This window comes from Notamacropus eugenii, chromosome 3 (assembly GCF_028372415.1).
Source record: "Notamacropus eugenii isolate mMacEug1 chromosome 3, mMacEug1.pri_v2, whole genome shotgun sequence".
NCBI classification, from domain to species: Eukaryota; Metazoa; Chordata; class Mammalia; order Diprotodontia; family Macropodidae; genus Notamacropus; species Notamacropus eugenii.
This window is the reverse complement of record NC_092874.1, coordinates 51,048,475-51,063,637: the sequence shown is the minus strand read 5'-3', so window position 1 is coordinate 51,063,637 and position 15,163 is coordinate 51,048,475. Positions and strand designations below refer to the sequence as shown.

At 37.7% G+C, this 15,163-nt stretch overlaps 1 protein-coding gene and 1 long non-coding RNA gene across 5 annotated transcripts in view; one reads left to right on the top strand and one right to left on the bottom strand.

Annotated features, from left to right (window-relative positions):
• The window catches only part of LOC140530921 (uncharacterized), a 466,876-nt gene that overhangs the window by 186,422 nt on the left and 265,291 nt on the right, over nt 1–15,163 (bottom strand). The gene's annotated exons all lie outside the window — the stretch shown is intronic.
• Nucleotides 1–15,163, top strand: part of LOC140531019 (A-kinase anchor protein 9-like) — a 117,250-nt gene that overhangs the window by 95,628 nt on the left and 6,459 nt on the right. Inside the window, 1 exon segment of the mRNA XM_072650221.1 lies at nt 7,257–7,573. The gene's annotated coding sequence lies outside the window, so the exon portion shown is untranslated.

The following is a 15,163-nucleotide window of genomic DNA, read 5'->3' as shown; positions in this document are numbered from 1 at the left end:
GAAATTCACAAACAGTAATTATAACTTGGAATGTGAATGGGATGAACTCACCCAAAATGGAGACAGAGAGCAAAATGAATTAAAAATCAGAATCCAACAATACATTGTTTACAAGAAATACATTTAAAAGTGAGAGATACACACAGAGTTAAATGGAGGGTTGGAGTAGAAATTATTTTGCTTCATTTGATGAAAAAAAGGCAGGGGTAGCAGTTACTATCTCAGACCAAGTTATGGCTAAAATAAATGTAACTAAAAGAGATAAACAGGGTAACTTCATTTTTAAAAAAGGTACCATGGACAGTGAAGTGATATCAATACACTATCACCTATATGAACCAAATATTATGACATCTAAATTTTTAAAAGAAAAGTTAAATGAATTAGGTAGAGATAGATAGTAGTACTCTAATAGTGGAGGACTTTAATCATACCATCTCAAAACTAGACAATTCTAACCAAAAAACAAATAAGAAAGAAGTCAAAGAAGTGAGTAGAATTTTAGATAAACTAGATAATGTAAATCTCTGGAGAGAATTGAATGGAAATAGAAAGGAATACGCCTTTTTCTCAGCAGTTCAAAGATTGACCACATATTAGTACATAAAAATCTTATAGTTAAAAGCATAAAAGCAGAAATAGTAAAAATATCCTTTTCCAATCATAACACAATAAAAATAATATTTAATTTGGAAATATAATTAAAAACTAATTGGAGATTAAACAACCTAATCTTTAAGAATGAATGGATTAAAGAACAAATCATAGAAACAATCAATAATTTCATTAAAGAGAATCAACAATGAGATGACATATCAAAACCTATGGGATATGGCAAAAGCAGTGATCAGAGGAAAATGTATATCTCTAAATGCTTACATCAATAAACTAGAGAAAGGGCAGATCAATGAATTGGATACACAATTTTTTTTTAAAAACCTAGAAAAAGAACAATCTAAAAACCCCCAAATAAACGTAAATTGGAAATCCTAAAAATTAAAGTTGAAATTAATAAAACTGAGCGTAAAAAACCATTTTATTAATAAAGTTGGTTTTATCAGAAAAAAAATAAAATAGATAAACCATTGGTTAATTTTATTTAAAAAAGAGAGAAAACCAAATTACTAGTATCAGAGATGGAAAGAGTGAATCTACCACTAATGAAGACGAAATTAAAGCAATTATAAGGAGTTATTTTGCCCAATTACATTCCATTAAACTTAACGATTTAAATGAAATGGAAGAATATTTACAAAAATATAAATTGCCTACATTAGCAGAATAGGAAATAGAATATCTAAACAGATCTATTTTAGAAAAAGAAATTGAACAGGACATAAATGAGTTTCCCAAGAAAAAAGCACCACTACCAGATGGATTTACAAGTAAATTCTATCAAACATTTAAAGATCAATTAATTTCAATATTAAATAAATTATTTGGAATAGACAAAGAAGGCATCCTACCAAATTCCTCTTATGAAACAAGTATGATACTGATACCTAAACCAGGAAAAGTGAAAACAGAGAAAGAAAGTTACAGACCAATTTCATTAATGGTTATGGGTGCAAAAATCCTAAATAAAATACTAGCTATAAGATTACCACAATATATTACAAAGATTATATATTATGACTATGTGGGACTTGTACTAGGAATGTAGGGATGGTTTAACAAAAGGAAAACTATTAACATAATTGATCAAATCAATAATAAAAGTTTTTAAAATTATATTATATCAATAGATTCAGAAAAGGCTTTTAATAAAGCACTACACTCAGTTTTATTAAAAAAAACACTTGAAAGTCTTGGTAAAAATGGATTTTTTCCTTGAATTGATAAAAAGCATTATCTAAAACCATCAGCAAGCATTATTTGTAATGGGGATAGCTAGAAACTTTCCCAGGAAGATCAGGTGTGAAACAAGGATGCCTACTGTCACCAATATTATTCAACATTTTATCAGAAATCCTGGCATTAGCAATGAGAAGAAAAAGAAATGGAAGGAATCAGAATGGGGAATGAGGTAGTAAACTATCTTTTCTTGCAGACAATATGATGATATACTTGGAAAATCCCAAAGACTCATATAAAAAGTTGGTCAAAATAATTAATAATTTTAGCAAAGTAGCAGGACATAAAGTAAATCCACATAAATCATCAGCATTCCTATATATCACAAACAAGAAAGGATAGTAAGAAATACCACACTTAAAATAACACTAGACAATATAAAATGCCTGGGAGTACCTGCCAAAACCATTCTAGAACTATAAAAAAAATCATAATAAACTTTTTATACAAATGAAATCAGATTTAAATAATTGGGAAGATATTAATTGTCCATGGGTAGGTAGGGCTAATATAATAAAAGTGACAATTTTTACTAAACTGATATAGTCAGTGTCATACCAATTAAATTACCAAAATATATTTTTACTGAATTAGAAAAAATAACAAAAATTCATTTGAAAGAACAAAAAGTCTATTTGCTATCTGTATCCAGAGAAAGAAATGATAAATAGAAGTATGTACAGAATGGTTTTACATGTATACGTGTATATAAATATATATACATATATATGTTTATGTCTAATGGTAACCATCTCTAGAATAGGGAATGGGAAGGAAGGGAAAAAAAGAAATTCACATGATAACTTTGTTATATATTTAAAAGGAATAGCAAATTCTACATAATAGTTTTGCAGCTTCATGTGCAATTTTTTTATTATACTATGTTATGGAAATGCTTGTTTTGTTCCATAAATTAAAAATAAAATAAAAAGTTAAAAAGATTCTTAAATAGATGATTTCTTAGCATTTAGAGTGCAGGGTCTGCCTGCCTCAAGTCTCTCCCCACTCCAATCTATCCTCCATTCAGTCATCAAAGGGATTTTCCTAAAGCGTAGCTGTGATCATGTCATCCATCTGCTCAATGAACTCCAGTGAGTCCTATTACCTTAAGAATCAAATTGAAAATACTTTGTCATTAAAAGCTCGTCACAATCTTCAAAGCCCTCCTTCTTACACCTTACTCTCTGCACACAGTGTCAATTCAATGACACTGGTTTTCTGACTGTCCCTCGGACAAGATGTTCCATCTCTCAGCTCAAGGAATTTTCTGTGGCTGTCCAGAATGCCACTCCTCAACTCTGTCTACTGACCTCTCTGGCTTCCTTTCAGTCCTAAGTAAAATCCAACCTTCTACAGGGAAGCTCTTCCAATCCCCTTAATTCTAGTGCCTTCCCTCTATTAATTATTTCCTATTTGTCCTTGTAGAGTTTGTATACATTTGTTTGCATGTTGGATACTCCATTAAATTATAACCTCCTTGTAGGCAGGGACTGACTGTCTTTTGCCTCCTTTTGTAAACCTGGGCACTTAGAATAGTGCTTGACACATAGTAAAAATTATTTGATTGTTATAATAACATAAGTTGATATATTAACAAAAATATTAACTGATCTATTGATAGAAATGGAAAGGGATGATTCCTGAAAGAACAACACAAGGTTGGTTGAACACAGATGCTAAAAACAGGCAGATAAAGTCAGAAGAGAGAGGCAAAAAACAGTCTCTCTTCTTCCTTGTTAGTGCCTGTAACTGCAATGAATAAATAAATAAATAACTTTTTTCTCAGTAAAACTGAAAAAAAAAATAGCCCTGAAGAAGCAGGAAGTTCAGCAAAGCCATGGAGCTTGGTCACCATAACCACAAGTTGTCACATGACAGAGAGTCCCTGTCTATAGGCTCTTTTTTTATTTAGAAGGGCTGTAGGGTACATACACCTTCCTTTACATCTTACTTTCCACACTGAAAGTTAGAAACCTAGCACTACTCTTCCTAAGAATTCTTTTTCAGTCCCCTTCACCCTTCAGAACTTATGCATCACATATTTCTCTTTTCTTCTGACCTTGCTTTCTCCTAGGTGAAAAGGCACCTGAAAAATCATCGTTATACCATTACCCACCAAGGCAACATGTATGAATTTTAATATTCTGGAGAAAACAGTTAAGTGACTCTAATGGTGGAATTTCCAATACCATGACAAGTTGAGAAGGAAATTTGAGGGAAGAAGAAAGGAAAATAGACACTGTAGGGCCCTAATGGTCATTACAAATATGCAGCTACTCGCTCTGTTAGACAAGCCTAGGGCCAGCTTTGGGCATCCTTCCATCAGAATGGTAAGGAGGCAGAGCTGTCACTGGCAATAATAACCTTCAAAACAGCAGTTTCAGGCACTAACCAGGAGAGAGACTGTGCTTTCCCAGAGCAGAAAATAGAAAAGGCAGTTTCAGTGTTTTGTTTGCATTTTAGCCACAGATAATAAGTATCATGAGAGACGTCATTGTCATAGAGGGATTAGATACATGTATCTTGGCACATGGAGAATATGTATTCAGCCACTGGAAAGATTGGTAACATTTCTTAAGTAAATATCTGTATGTTTTTCCAGATTATTCTCTCTCATTTAATACAACAGAATCATGAAATGGGCTGGCTTCATTTGCTCTGTCCCAAGATATCAGGTAGACAGAATTGCTGCATCTAGCTAAACAGACTCAATGAAACCAGGATTATAACCAAGACCAGAAGAAAGGGATAGGGGGGAACATGCATTAGAAGATAGAAGTAAAAGGAGAAAGAAGTAAGTAGTTGTCAACATACAAGGTTTAAAGGCAAAAAAAATGTTCAGTGTAAGGGGAAAAGGTCATAAGAGTAATGACAACAGCCAGTGTCAATGTTTTAGACTGGATGGTTTACTGGACTTATTATTATTACTAATGGCAGCGGTAGTAGTGATGGTGATGGTGATAGTAATAGTGACAATAGTAGTAGCAGCAGCAGCAGCAGTAGTAATAATAGTAGTAGTAGTAGCAGTGGTAGTAGTAGTTAGTAATAGTAGTAATAGTAGTAGTAGTAGTAGTAGTAGTAGTAGCAGCAGTAGTAGCAGTGGCAGTAGTAGTTAGTAATAGTAGTAGTAATTATCATTTAATTAATTATCAATTAGTAGTAATTATCATTTAATTAATTATCAATTAATTTTTAAGCTGATGTAGCCTGGTGGACTTTTGGCTAGGTGCCATGTGTAGAATGTTTGATTACCTGTACTAAGGCACCGATCCCAACCTCTGACTCCTACTGACTTCTTTCTTTGTTTACTCTCTCCCTGGGTTCATAAGCAGTCTGGAGTAGAGATAGCTCAGAGATTACTAGAAGGGCAGAAATTCTCTCTCTAGTCAGCTCCCCTCAACCTGGGCTAAAGAAAATCTTCTCTCCCCTTCGGGTAATCTTTCCTTCTCTCCATTCCAAGCAGCACAGTAATAGGTGTGGCCATGAACAATTACAAACGGTTATACAGCTTAATAGCCATTACAAACAGCCAACAGGATTCCCCTTGCAGTTTAAGACTTGGGGGTGAGAAAGGTGGTGCATGAGACCAAGTCTCCCATCTTCCTGCCCACTCTGCTGCTCCATCAGGTCTTAACTCTGCTTGCTTTCTTGACATTCTCGCTTCCCAAAGTTTCCATAGCAACATCCTTGGGAGAGGGGTTATATTGACATTTATGCAATGCTTAAAATTTTTCTAGGCACTTTACACACATCTGAGCTTCTCAACAACCCTGGGAGGCAGCAACCACCTCCATTTTATAGAAGGGGAAACTGGGGCACAAAGAAAGAGATTAAGGGTTCAATTTGTCCAGTTTCATCCAGTTAGTGAGTTAGTATCTGAAGCAGCATATGAACTCAGGTCTTCTTATTTCTAGTTTTGTACTCTCAGGCTGCAAGAGCGGAAGTTAGGTGAGGAACAAAGCTTCAGAGGAAGCCCAAAACAGAGAAGTGGGAGAAGACCAAGTCAAACCGGGAACCAAGATTATCATTGATTGGCAGTTTTGTCATCCTCAGGAACACTACGGCAGCTCATTCTATGGCAAATTTGTGTGGGCTAGCTATTACCCATCTTCTTAAAGAGGTCACACTGTTACACATGTATGAGTAGGATCTTTTGTGGGGGCCTCTATGTATATATACACATATGTGTGTGTACATACACACACAATTGGTAAATTGTGTGAATATAAACATAATTAGTAAATTGAATACACACATATATATTATACACACACACACACACACACACACACACACACACACTCACACACAATTTACCAATTGTCTTTGCTCGGGGGTGATTTTAGACAACTTTAAATCATCTGCATGAAAAACAATGAGATTTCACCATTTTCCCAAAGAACAACAACTTTCTCTAGTCACTATTTGATGTGTATAGATGAAAATAACACAAAAAAATAACTCTTTAAAGGATCAGAAACCATTAATGAAATGAGCTCTTGCTGAGCCCATTTAGACAGGGTGTGGTTGACAGGTGAATAAAATTGAAAAGCTAAGGAAAGAAAAGGGGCAAGATGAATTCCAAGCTTTGTTTCTCTGAGACAGGACAACAGTGTAAATAGAGAGTGATATAAACATAAACTTCTATGGGTTATCCTTTATAAGTCATCATTTTCAATTCTGAATTATATTACATAGGTTTAGAGCTGTACGGGGCCTTAAGGCTCATCCCTTCACTCCCTTATTTATTCTGAAAAGAGGAAACTGAGGTTCAGTGATTTGCCCAAGGTCACAGAAGTCATAAATAGCTGAGCCAGGATTCCAGCTGAGATCTCTGACTCCAAAACCAATGCCCTTTATATTTTTCATTTGTTTATTTGCTGTTGTGGTGGTGGTAGTGATGGTGGTTGTGGCTGTGGTTGGTTTGTTGATTGGTTGGTTGGTTTATTAGACTGGGTCTCCCCCATCTCACACAGGCTGGACATATAAGAGATCCACACTAGTCCAATCCCACCTTTTAGGAGTTCTAGATCTTTGATCTTCTCTATTTCTGATCTAAGCCAATTCACCCCTTTTTAGGCAGCCTGGTAGTCCTCCATCAGAGGAGGTTACCACGAGTCATGCCACATTTGGTACAGACATCTCATCGGGCTCACAGCAGCTTAAAACTCCAGAAATGTACCAATCTCCATCTCCCCTGGAGTTTGGTCTACAGGCATGTCCCACCACTCTAGGTTCCACACCATCACTGAATCAGTGCAAATATGACCCTTTAGTCTGGGTTTTTAAATATTTTCCATAGCTAAAAGAAATTCTAGCCTTGAAATAAATAAATCGAGACTGAATTGCAAAGAAAATAAACTGTGATCTTTCGCATCTGCCATTCACATTTTTTTTTTCAGATTAAGGCCATTTAGGGGCGGAGCCAAGATGGCGGAGTAGATAGACACACATACACTAGCTCCGAACCCACCGCCCATAAAATATCTGTAAAAAAGAGCTTCCAACAAGTTCTGGAGCAGCAGAGGCCATGGAGCAACAGAGCAGACAAGATTTCTATTCCAGAGAGCCTGAAAACCTCTCACAAAAGGTCCTCACGCTGCGGACCCAGAACCCAGCCCTCCTTGGCCACGTGGCACCGAGAGGAGCAGATCCGGGCGGGCTTCAGGGATGGAATCTCCAGCGGCCACATGGGTCCCTCCCCCCACAGGTGACGAGGGTAGGTGAGAGAGTCTCTTTGGTGGGTCTAGAGGGGAGTGGGGTGCCCCCATAGCTCAGGCCCCCTCAGGAAGTAGCAGCTGAGGTGGGAGCAGACCAGGGCTCCCCAAGCAGGCAGGAACCAGGATCCATTGTTGAAGGTCTCTGCATAAACCCCCTGAGGGAACTGAGCCCATGAGGCGGCCCTGCCCCCACCTGAGCACCTGAACTTGATCTCACACTGAATAGCAGCCCTGCCCCCACCCAAAGCCCTGAGGCTGGGAAGCAGCATTTGAATCTCAGACCCCAAGCTCTGGCTGGGAGGATCCAGAGGCAAAGTGGGTGTGAAGAGAATATTCAGAAGTCAAGTCACTGGCTGGGAAAATGCCCAGAAAAGGGAAAAAAAATAACACTATAGAAGGCCACTTTCTTGGTGAACAGGTATTTCCTCCCTTCCTTTCTGATGAGGAAGAACAATGCTTACCATCAGGGAAAGACACAGAAGTCAAGGCTTCTGTATCCCAGCCCACTCAGTGGGCTCAGGCCATGGAAGAGCTCAAAAAGGATTTTGAAAATAAAGTTAGAGAGATGGAGGAAAAACTGGGAAGACACATGAGAGACATGCAAGCAAAGCATGAAAAACAATTAAACACCCTGCTAAAGGACACCCAAAAAAATGCTGAAGAAAATAACACCTTGAAAAATAGGCCAACTCAATTGGCAAAAGAGGTTCAAAAAGCCAACGAGGAGAAGAATGCTTTCAGAAGCAGAATTAGCCAAATGGAAAAGGAGATTCAAAAGCTCACTGAAGAAAATAGTTCTTTCAAAATTAGAATGGAACAGATGGAGGCTAATGACTTTATGAGAAACCAAGAAATCACAAAACAAAACCAAAAGAATGACAGGATGGAAGATAATGTGAAATATCTCATTGGCAAAACAACTGACCTGGAAAATAGATCCCGGAGAGACAATTTAAAAATTATGGGCCTACCTGAAAGCCATGGTCAAAAAAAGAGCCTAGACATCATCTTTCATGAAATTATCAAGGAAAACAGATTAAGGCCATTAATGATGAGTAGAGAAAACAAAATGCTTAAAAATGGTAGGTATCCTTCCTCTAGGTAGAAAATACAGGTGTCCATGTACATGTATACAGATGTATAGATATATGTGTGATATGCTCATTGGGTATAGTATAAGAGGATTTGGATCTGAATCCCAGTTAGACCACTCAAGATCTGAGATACGATAGCTGGATATATAAAACTAGATCAAAATAGAGGATGTGGCTATGGATATGTAACCCTAGGGTGCTGTATAAATGTGAGCTACTGAGACCAGCAGAAATAGCAATATAGGAGGAAGTAACACAGGTCAGATCAGTAAAACAAAGACTGAAGAAGGGCACCCAAACGAGAAGTGGTCAGGAAATCCAAGGAGAAGCCACAGTGGGTCATTCTTCCAACCCAGATCTGCCTAAGAAGGGAAGCGAAGCATTGACTAAGCACCTACTCTGTGCCCGGCCCTGTATTAAGCACTTTACATTTCTCATTTGATCATTATGTTTATATTATATCTCTCAACCTCTGTGGGTCTCTGGTTGCTCACCTGCAAATTGAGGCGATGTGATTAAATACTCTATACATTGTTGTTCGGTCATTTCACCTGTGCCCAACTCTTCAGGACACTATTGGGGGTTTTCATGGCAGAGATACTAGAGTGGTTTGCCATTTTCTTCTCTAGCTCGTTTTTATAGATGAGGGTGAAGTGACTTGCCCAGGGTCTAGTGAGTGTCTGAGGCCAGATTTGAACTCAAAAGGAGGAATCTTCCTGACTCCAGACCTAACATTCTATTCTTTGTGCCAAAAAGCTGCCCCACTCATTATTTAGCTCTAAATCCTGCAATCCTATGATTGCTACTCATGAAGTCAGAACCTGGTTTCTAAACCTGATGAACATTTATGGCACATGTGATCCTGGGATACCCCACTGAGTTCACAGCAATGTAGAACTCTAGAAACTTACTCAAGTGTATGGGCCATTGAGAGGAAAGCATTTTTTAAAACTGTATAATGTAATGTAATGAAATATGATACGATATAACGTGACATAACATAATATAATATAAATCAATGAAGTAAGAAAGGAAGAATATCTGAATGGGCACTCAGTAATGGTTCCTTTTGAGAGGGGAAAAATGACCAGTAGGACTCAGATATGATTGAGCCTGGGAACAACCAAATTACAAAACTCATACAGGACCAGAGGCAGATGTCACATGACCATTCAATTGTTCTCCAAAATCTTCCGGGGATGTTTGGGAATTTTCCAAGGTATAAATTGTGGCAGAAGAGGGATCAGATTTCTTTTAAAAACTATTAATAATTGCCCCAACTCTTCATCCAAATGGATATGAGCAAAAGTTCCTTGGAGGAACTGAGAAAAAAGCAAAAGATCTGTGATTTCTTAAAGATACAAACTTTCTACGTGGAAACTCCTCTTCTAATGCATTCACATCTACCCAGAAGCACATTCAGGGTTAAGTGAGTTGCCCAGGGTCACATGGCAGGCAAGTCCAAGACCAGTACTTCATCCACAGTAATAACAATAGCTAGAATTGATGTAGCACTTTAAAGTTTACAAAGCACCTTACAAGTATTATCTCATTTTATCTTCACAGCAACCCTGAGAAGTAAGTACTATTATTATCCCTGTTTTATAGATGAAGAAACTGAGTTACACAGATAGTATCTGAAGCAAGACTTGAACTCAGGTGTTTAAGTCTTATGTTTTATCCACTGTGCCATCTAGCTACAGAATATAAGTTCCTTGAGGACTGAGACTATTTCAGTATTTCCTTTGTATGACCCAAAGCTAACCAAAGCACAGAGTAGGCATTCAATAAATTCTTGTTGAATTGAATTGAATTGAATTGTCTCAGAAGGATTGTCTTTCAAAATACTCCTCTTAAAAGGTTACATTTGAGGTACAGTCAAGACAGCAGATTAGAAAGACGCACCTACTCTAGCTCTCCCTGCATAGCCCATAAAATACCTGTAAAAGATGACCCTAAACAAATTCTAGAGTAACAGAAGCCACAAAACAACAGAGTAAAAGAGATTTCCATCCCAAGGCAGCCTGGAAGGCTGACAGGAAAGGTCTATCACACCAGACTCAGACAGGAGTGCAGCCTAGCTTTGGCTGCTTGGCAAGGCAGGGACAGGACCAGAGCAGGTCTCAGGGGGTGGAATCCCTGGCAGCAGCTATGGTTCCCAGATTGCTCAACCCACAAACGCCAAAGGCAGCTTCAAAGGTCAAAGAGAAAGCTCTTTCACCTGGGTGAGAAGGAAACACAATCTAGCCCCAGTCCCAGGTGGCAGTAGATTTTTGTAGACATTTTTGTAGCATCCATTTTTGTAGCCCTCGAACTAAAAGCCCATGGGGGAACTGAGTGGCTGATCTGGATCTCAGCCCTGAATGGCGACCCTGGGGTGAGGAAGAGTGCTGATGTGGTGGAGCTGGTGGAGACTTTGAGGATGATCCTGGACAGAAAAGCCTGGGGTTGCTCCCAGACCAGTGCACAGGCCAGGAGAGGAGTAACTCCTCTCCCTTGATTGTGCCACCTTGGAGGAACTGAGAATTTACAAGTCCCTAGAATATACCCTCCAATTGACAAAGGGCTCAAAAGTCAAGTAACAGCCTGGGAAAATGTCCAAAAAGGGGAAAAAAATAAGACTCTAGAAGTTTACTTTCTTGGTGAAGAGGTATTTTCTTCCATACTTTTGGATGAGGAAGAACAATGCATACCATCAGAGGAAGACATAAAAGTCAAGACTTCTGCATCCAAAACCTCCAAAATAAATATGCAATGATCTCAGCTCATGGAAGAGCTTACAAAGGATTTTGAAAAACAAGTAAGAGAGGTGGAGGAAAAATTGGGAAGAGAAATGAGAATGATGCAAGAAAATTATGAAAAGTGAATCAACAACTTGCTAAAGGAGACCCAAAAAAATGCTGAAGAAAATAACACCTTTAAAAATAGACTAACTCAAATGGTAAAAGAGGCCCAAAAAGCCACAAGGAGAAGAATGCTTTCAAAAACAGAATTAGCCAAATGGAAAAGGAGGTTCAAAAGCTCACTGAAGAAAATAGTTCTTTAAAAATAAGAATGGAGCAGACAGAAACTAATAACTTTATGAGAAACCAAGAAATTACAAAAGAATGAAAAAATAGATGACAGTGTGAAATATCTCATTGGAAAAATAACTGAACCAGAAAATAGATCCAGGAGAGACAATTTAAAAATTATGGGGCTACCTGAAAGCCATGATCAAAAAAAGAGCCTAGACATCATCTTTCATGAAATTATCAAGGAAAACTGCCCTGATATACTAGAAACAGAGGACAAAATAAATATTGAAAGAATCTACCAATCACCTCCTGAAAGAGATCTGAAAAGAAAAACTCCTAGGAATATTGTAGCCAAAATCCAGAGTTCCCAAGTTAAGGAGAAAATATTTCAAGCAGTCAGAAAGAAACAATTTGAGTATTGTGGAAATACAATCAGGATAACACAAGATCTAGCAACTTCTACCTTTAGTGATTGAAGGGTGTGGAATATGATATTCCAGAAGTCAAAAGAACTAGGATTAAAACCAAGAATCACCTACCCAACAAAACTGAGTATAATACTTCAGGGGGAAAAATGATCAATCAATGACCATCTCTTATCAAAGAGGCAAGAAAAAGTTTTTTCAATGGAGGGGAAAAAAGGGGAGGCCAGAGGGAAAAAGTGAAAGCATACTCTCATCACATTTGGCTCAAGGAGGGAATAACATGCACACTCAATTTGGTATGAAAATTTATCTTCCTCTACAGGAAAGTAAGGGAGAAGGGGATAAATTGGGTGTAGGGGCATGATAGAAGGGAGAGCAAATGGGAGGAGGGAGAAATTAGAAGTAAACACTTTTGGGAAGTTACAAGGTCAAAAGAAAAAATAGATAAATGGGGGGGAGGATAGGATGGAGGGAAATATATTAGTTTTTCACAACATGACTATTATGGAAGTCTTTTGCATAACTACACAAGTATAGCCTATATTGAATGGCTCACCTTCTCAGTGGGGATGCATAGGGAGGGAAGAAGGGAGAGAAGTCGGAACTCAAAGTTTTAGGAACAAATGTTGGGAATTGTTTTTGCATGCAACTGGGAAATAAGAAATACAGGTAATGGAGCATAGAAATCTATCTGGTCCTACAAGAAAAGATAGAAGGTGGGGATAAAGGAAGGGAGGGGGGTATGATAGAAGAGAGGGCAGATTGGGGGAAGGGGGAATTAGAATGTATGGTGTCTTGGGATGGGGAGAGGGGAGAGATGGGGAGAATAATTTGGAACTCAAAATCTTGTGGTAATGAATGTTGAAAACTAAAAATTAATTAATTAATTTTTTAAAAAGTTACACTTATTCCTGTGATGCTTCCTTTGTTTAGATGGATGGATAGATAGATATACAGATATAGAAACATACAGATAGGTGATAGAAAGACAAATAGAGGAGAGTAACAGAGAGGGAGGGAGAAAGAAAGAGAAAGAGAGAAAAGAGGCAGAGAAGAGGAGAAGAGAGGAGAGGAGGGGAGGGGAGGGGAGACAAAAAGGAAACAAGTGAAATTAAATGTTTTGGGGGGGATTTCCTCTTTTGGAATTCTTTCCTCACCAGATGAAAAGTCTTTTCCAATATTTTGGGTCAAACTTTGTTTTGTAAAAACCCCACAGCATTTGCCAGCTTGGCTATCCACCTTATTTATCTGACTTGGTTCCAAGTGATATGCCTGTCTCCAAAAATCAATTTAATAGATCTACAACTCTTAATTAAGTCCCTTCTTAATTAAGTCCCTCCTAAGTGACAGGCACTGAGCTGAACATTGAGGATATAAAGGCCAGGAATCCCTTCTCACAAGCAGCTTACCATCCTCAAGGGAGGATGATTTGCCACTAGGAACAGTATTCAGAAGAAGGTCCCACAAGTTCTGAAGATAATTCCAACAGAAGAGCTTCAAAAACAATCAGAGCAATGGTATTATCCTTAGAATAAGGTTATAACTGCCCAATGGGACAACTTTGAAGGATGGCACTCTCTTTTTTAAATTTGTTCTATAAGGCCATGATAGCTATCTTCAAGTATGGAGAGAGCTGTCATGTGGAAGAAATATCACATTAGTTCTCCTCGGCACCAGAAGGTGGAACTAGAAGCAGCCAGGAAAAAAAATTATTCTTAATGTTATTATTTAACTATCTAATGATCACGATGATCAGAGCTGTGTAAAAATGAAATGGACTGACTCCGAAGACCATGGTTTTCCCATCTTTTTTCCCCTATTTTCCCCCTAATTTTCTCACTGGCAAATAACTAACATCCCTTGACTTCAATTTCTTCATCAGCGTAAATGAGGGTATTGTTCTATGGTCATACTCTAAGTCTAAGAGCCTATTTATTTGGAGAAGCCCTTAAATCAGTAACCACTGACTCTTTGGGAATGGAAACATCTTCCCACTGCTTGTTTGGGCCCCATAAGAGTGCCACAAAGCAATGGAATATTATTGTGCTATAAGAAATGATGAACAGAATGATTTCAGAAAAACCTGGAAAGACTTAGGTGGACTGATGCAAAGTGAAGTGAGCAGAACCAGGAGAATGTTGTAACGGTAACAGCAATATTGTTCAATGAAGAACTGTAAATGACTTCGTTATTTTCAGTAATACAATAATCCAAGGCAATCCCAAAAGACTCATGATGAAGCATGCTATCTTCCTCCAGAGAAAGAACTGATGTTGTCTGAATACAGACTGAAGCATACTTTTCTCTTTCTTTCTTATTTTGTTAGAGTCTTCTTGGACAAAATACCTAATCTGGAAATGTTTTACATAATTGCACATTTATAACCTATATCATATTACTTGTTCTTTCAGGGAGCGGAAAGAGGAGAGAGGGAGGAAGCTATATAATTTGGAACTCAAAATTTAAAAAAGAAAAAGGTTAAGAATTGTTTTAACATGTAATTGGAGAAAAAAAATTTTAAAGAATGCCACAAAGCAAATATTTATTTGTAAATAACAGGCGATTTTAATTCTTTGTGCCCTGAATATTTTAAAGACACCTCTTGAAATGATCAGGAAGGGTAACGGGGTATATTCACTAAACGGTGCTAGACTGGCTGGCCTAAAGTAAGACTCCAGCAATACTGAATAACTTGAAGTCTTGGTATTATTTCAAAATGGGATTTTTTTCTCCCATATTCAATTTCACCCTAAGTCGTGAACTATTCAGACAGCACCTTTCATCAAACAGAAAGCAGATTTGATTAATGTGATTTCTTTGTGAAAAATCTAAGAAGATTAAGGAGTGGTGAGGTAGGCCACGTATGCCCCTTCTCAAAATGACATTATCTAGTGAACTCTGAAGTTCTTTTCAGGAAACAGATTTTCCCCACTAGCTACATCTGCGGGAAGGGAAAGAATCTATCATGGGGGAAATTTTTCTCTTTTTTTCATTCAAGTTTCAGGCTCATGAACAGGTCAACCAATCTGGGAGTTGATATTGATTTCACTGTA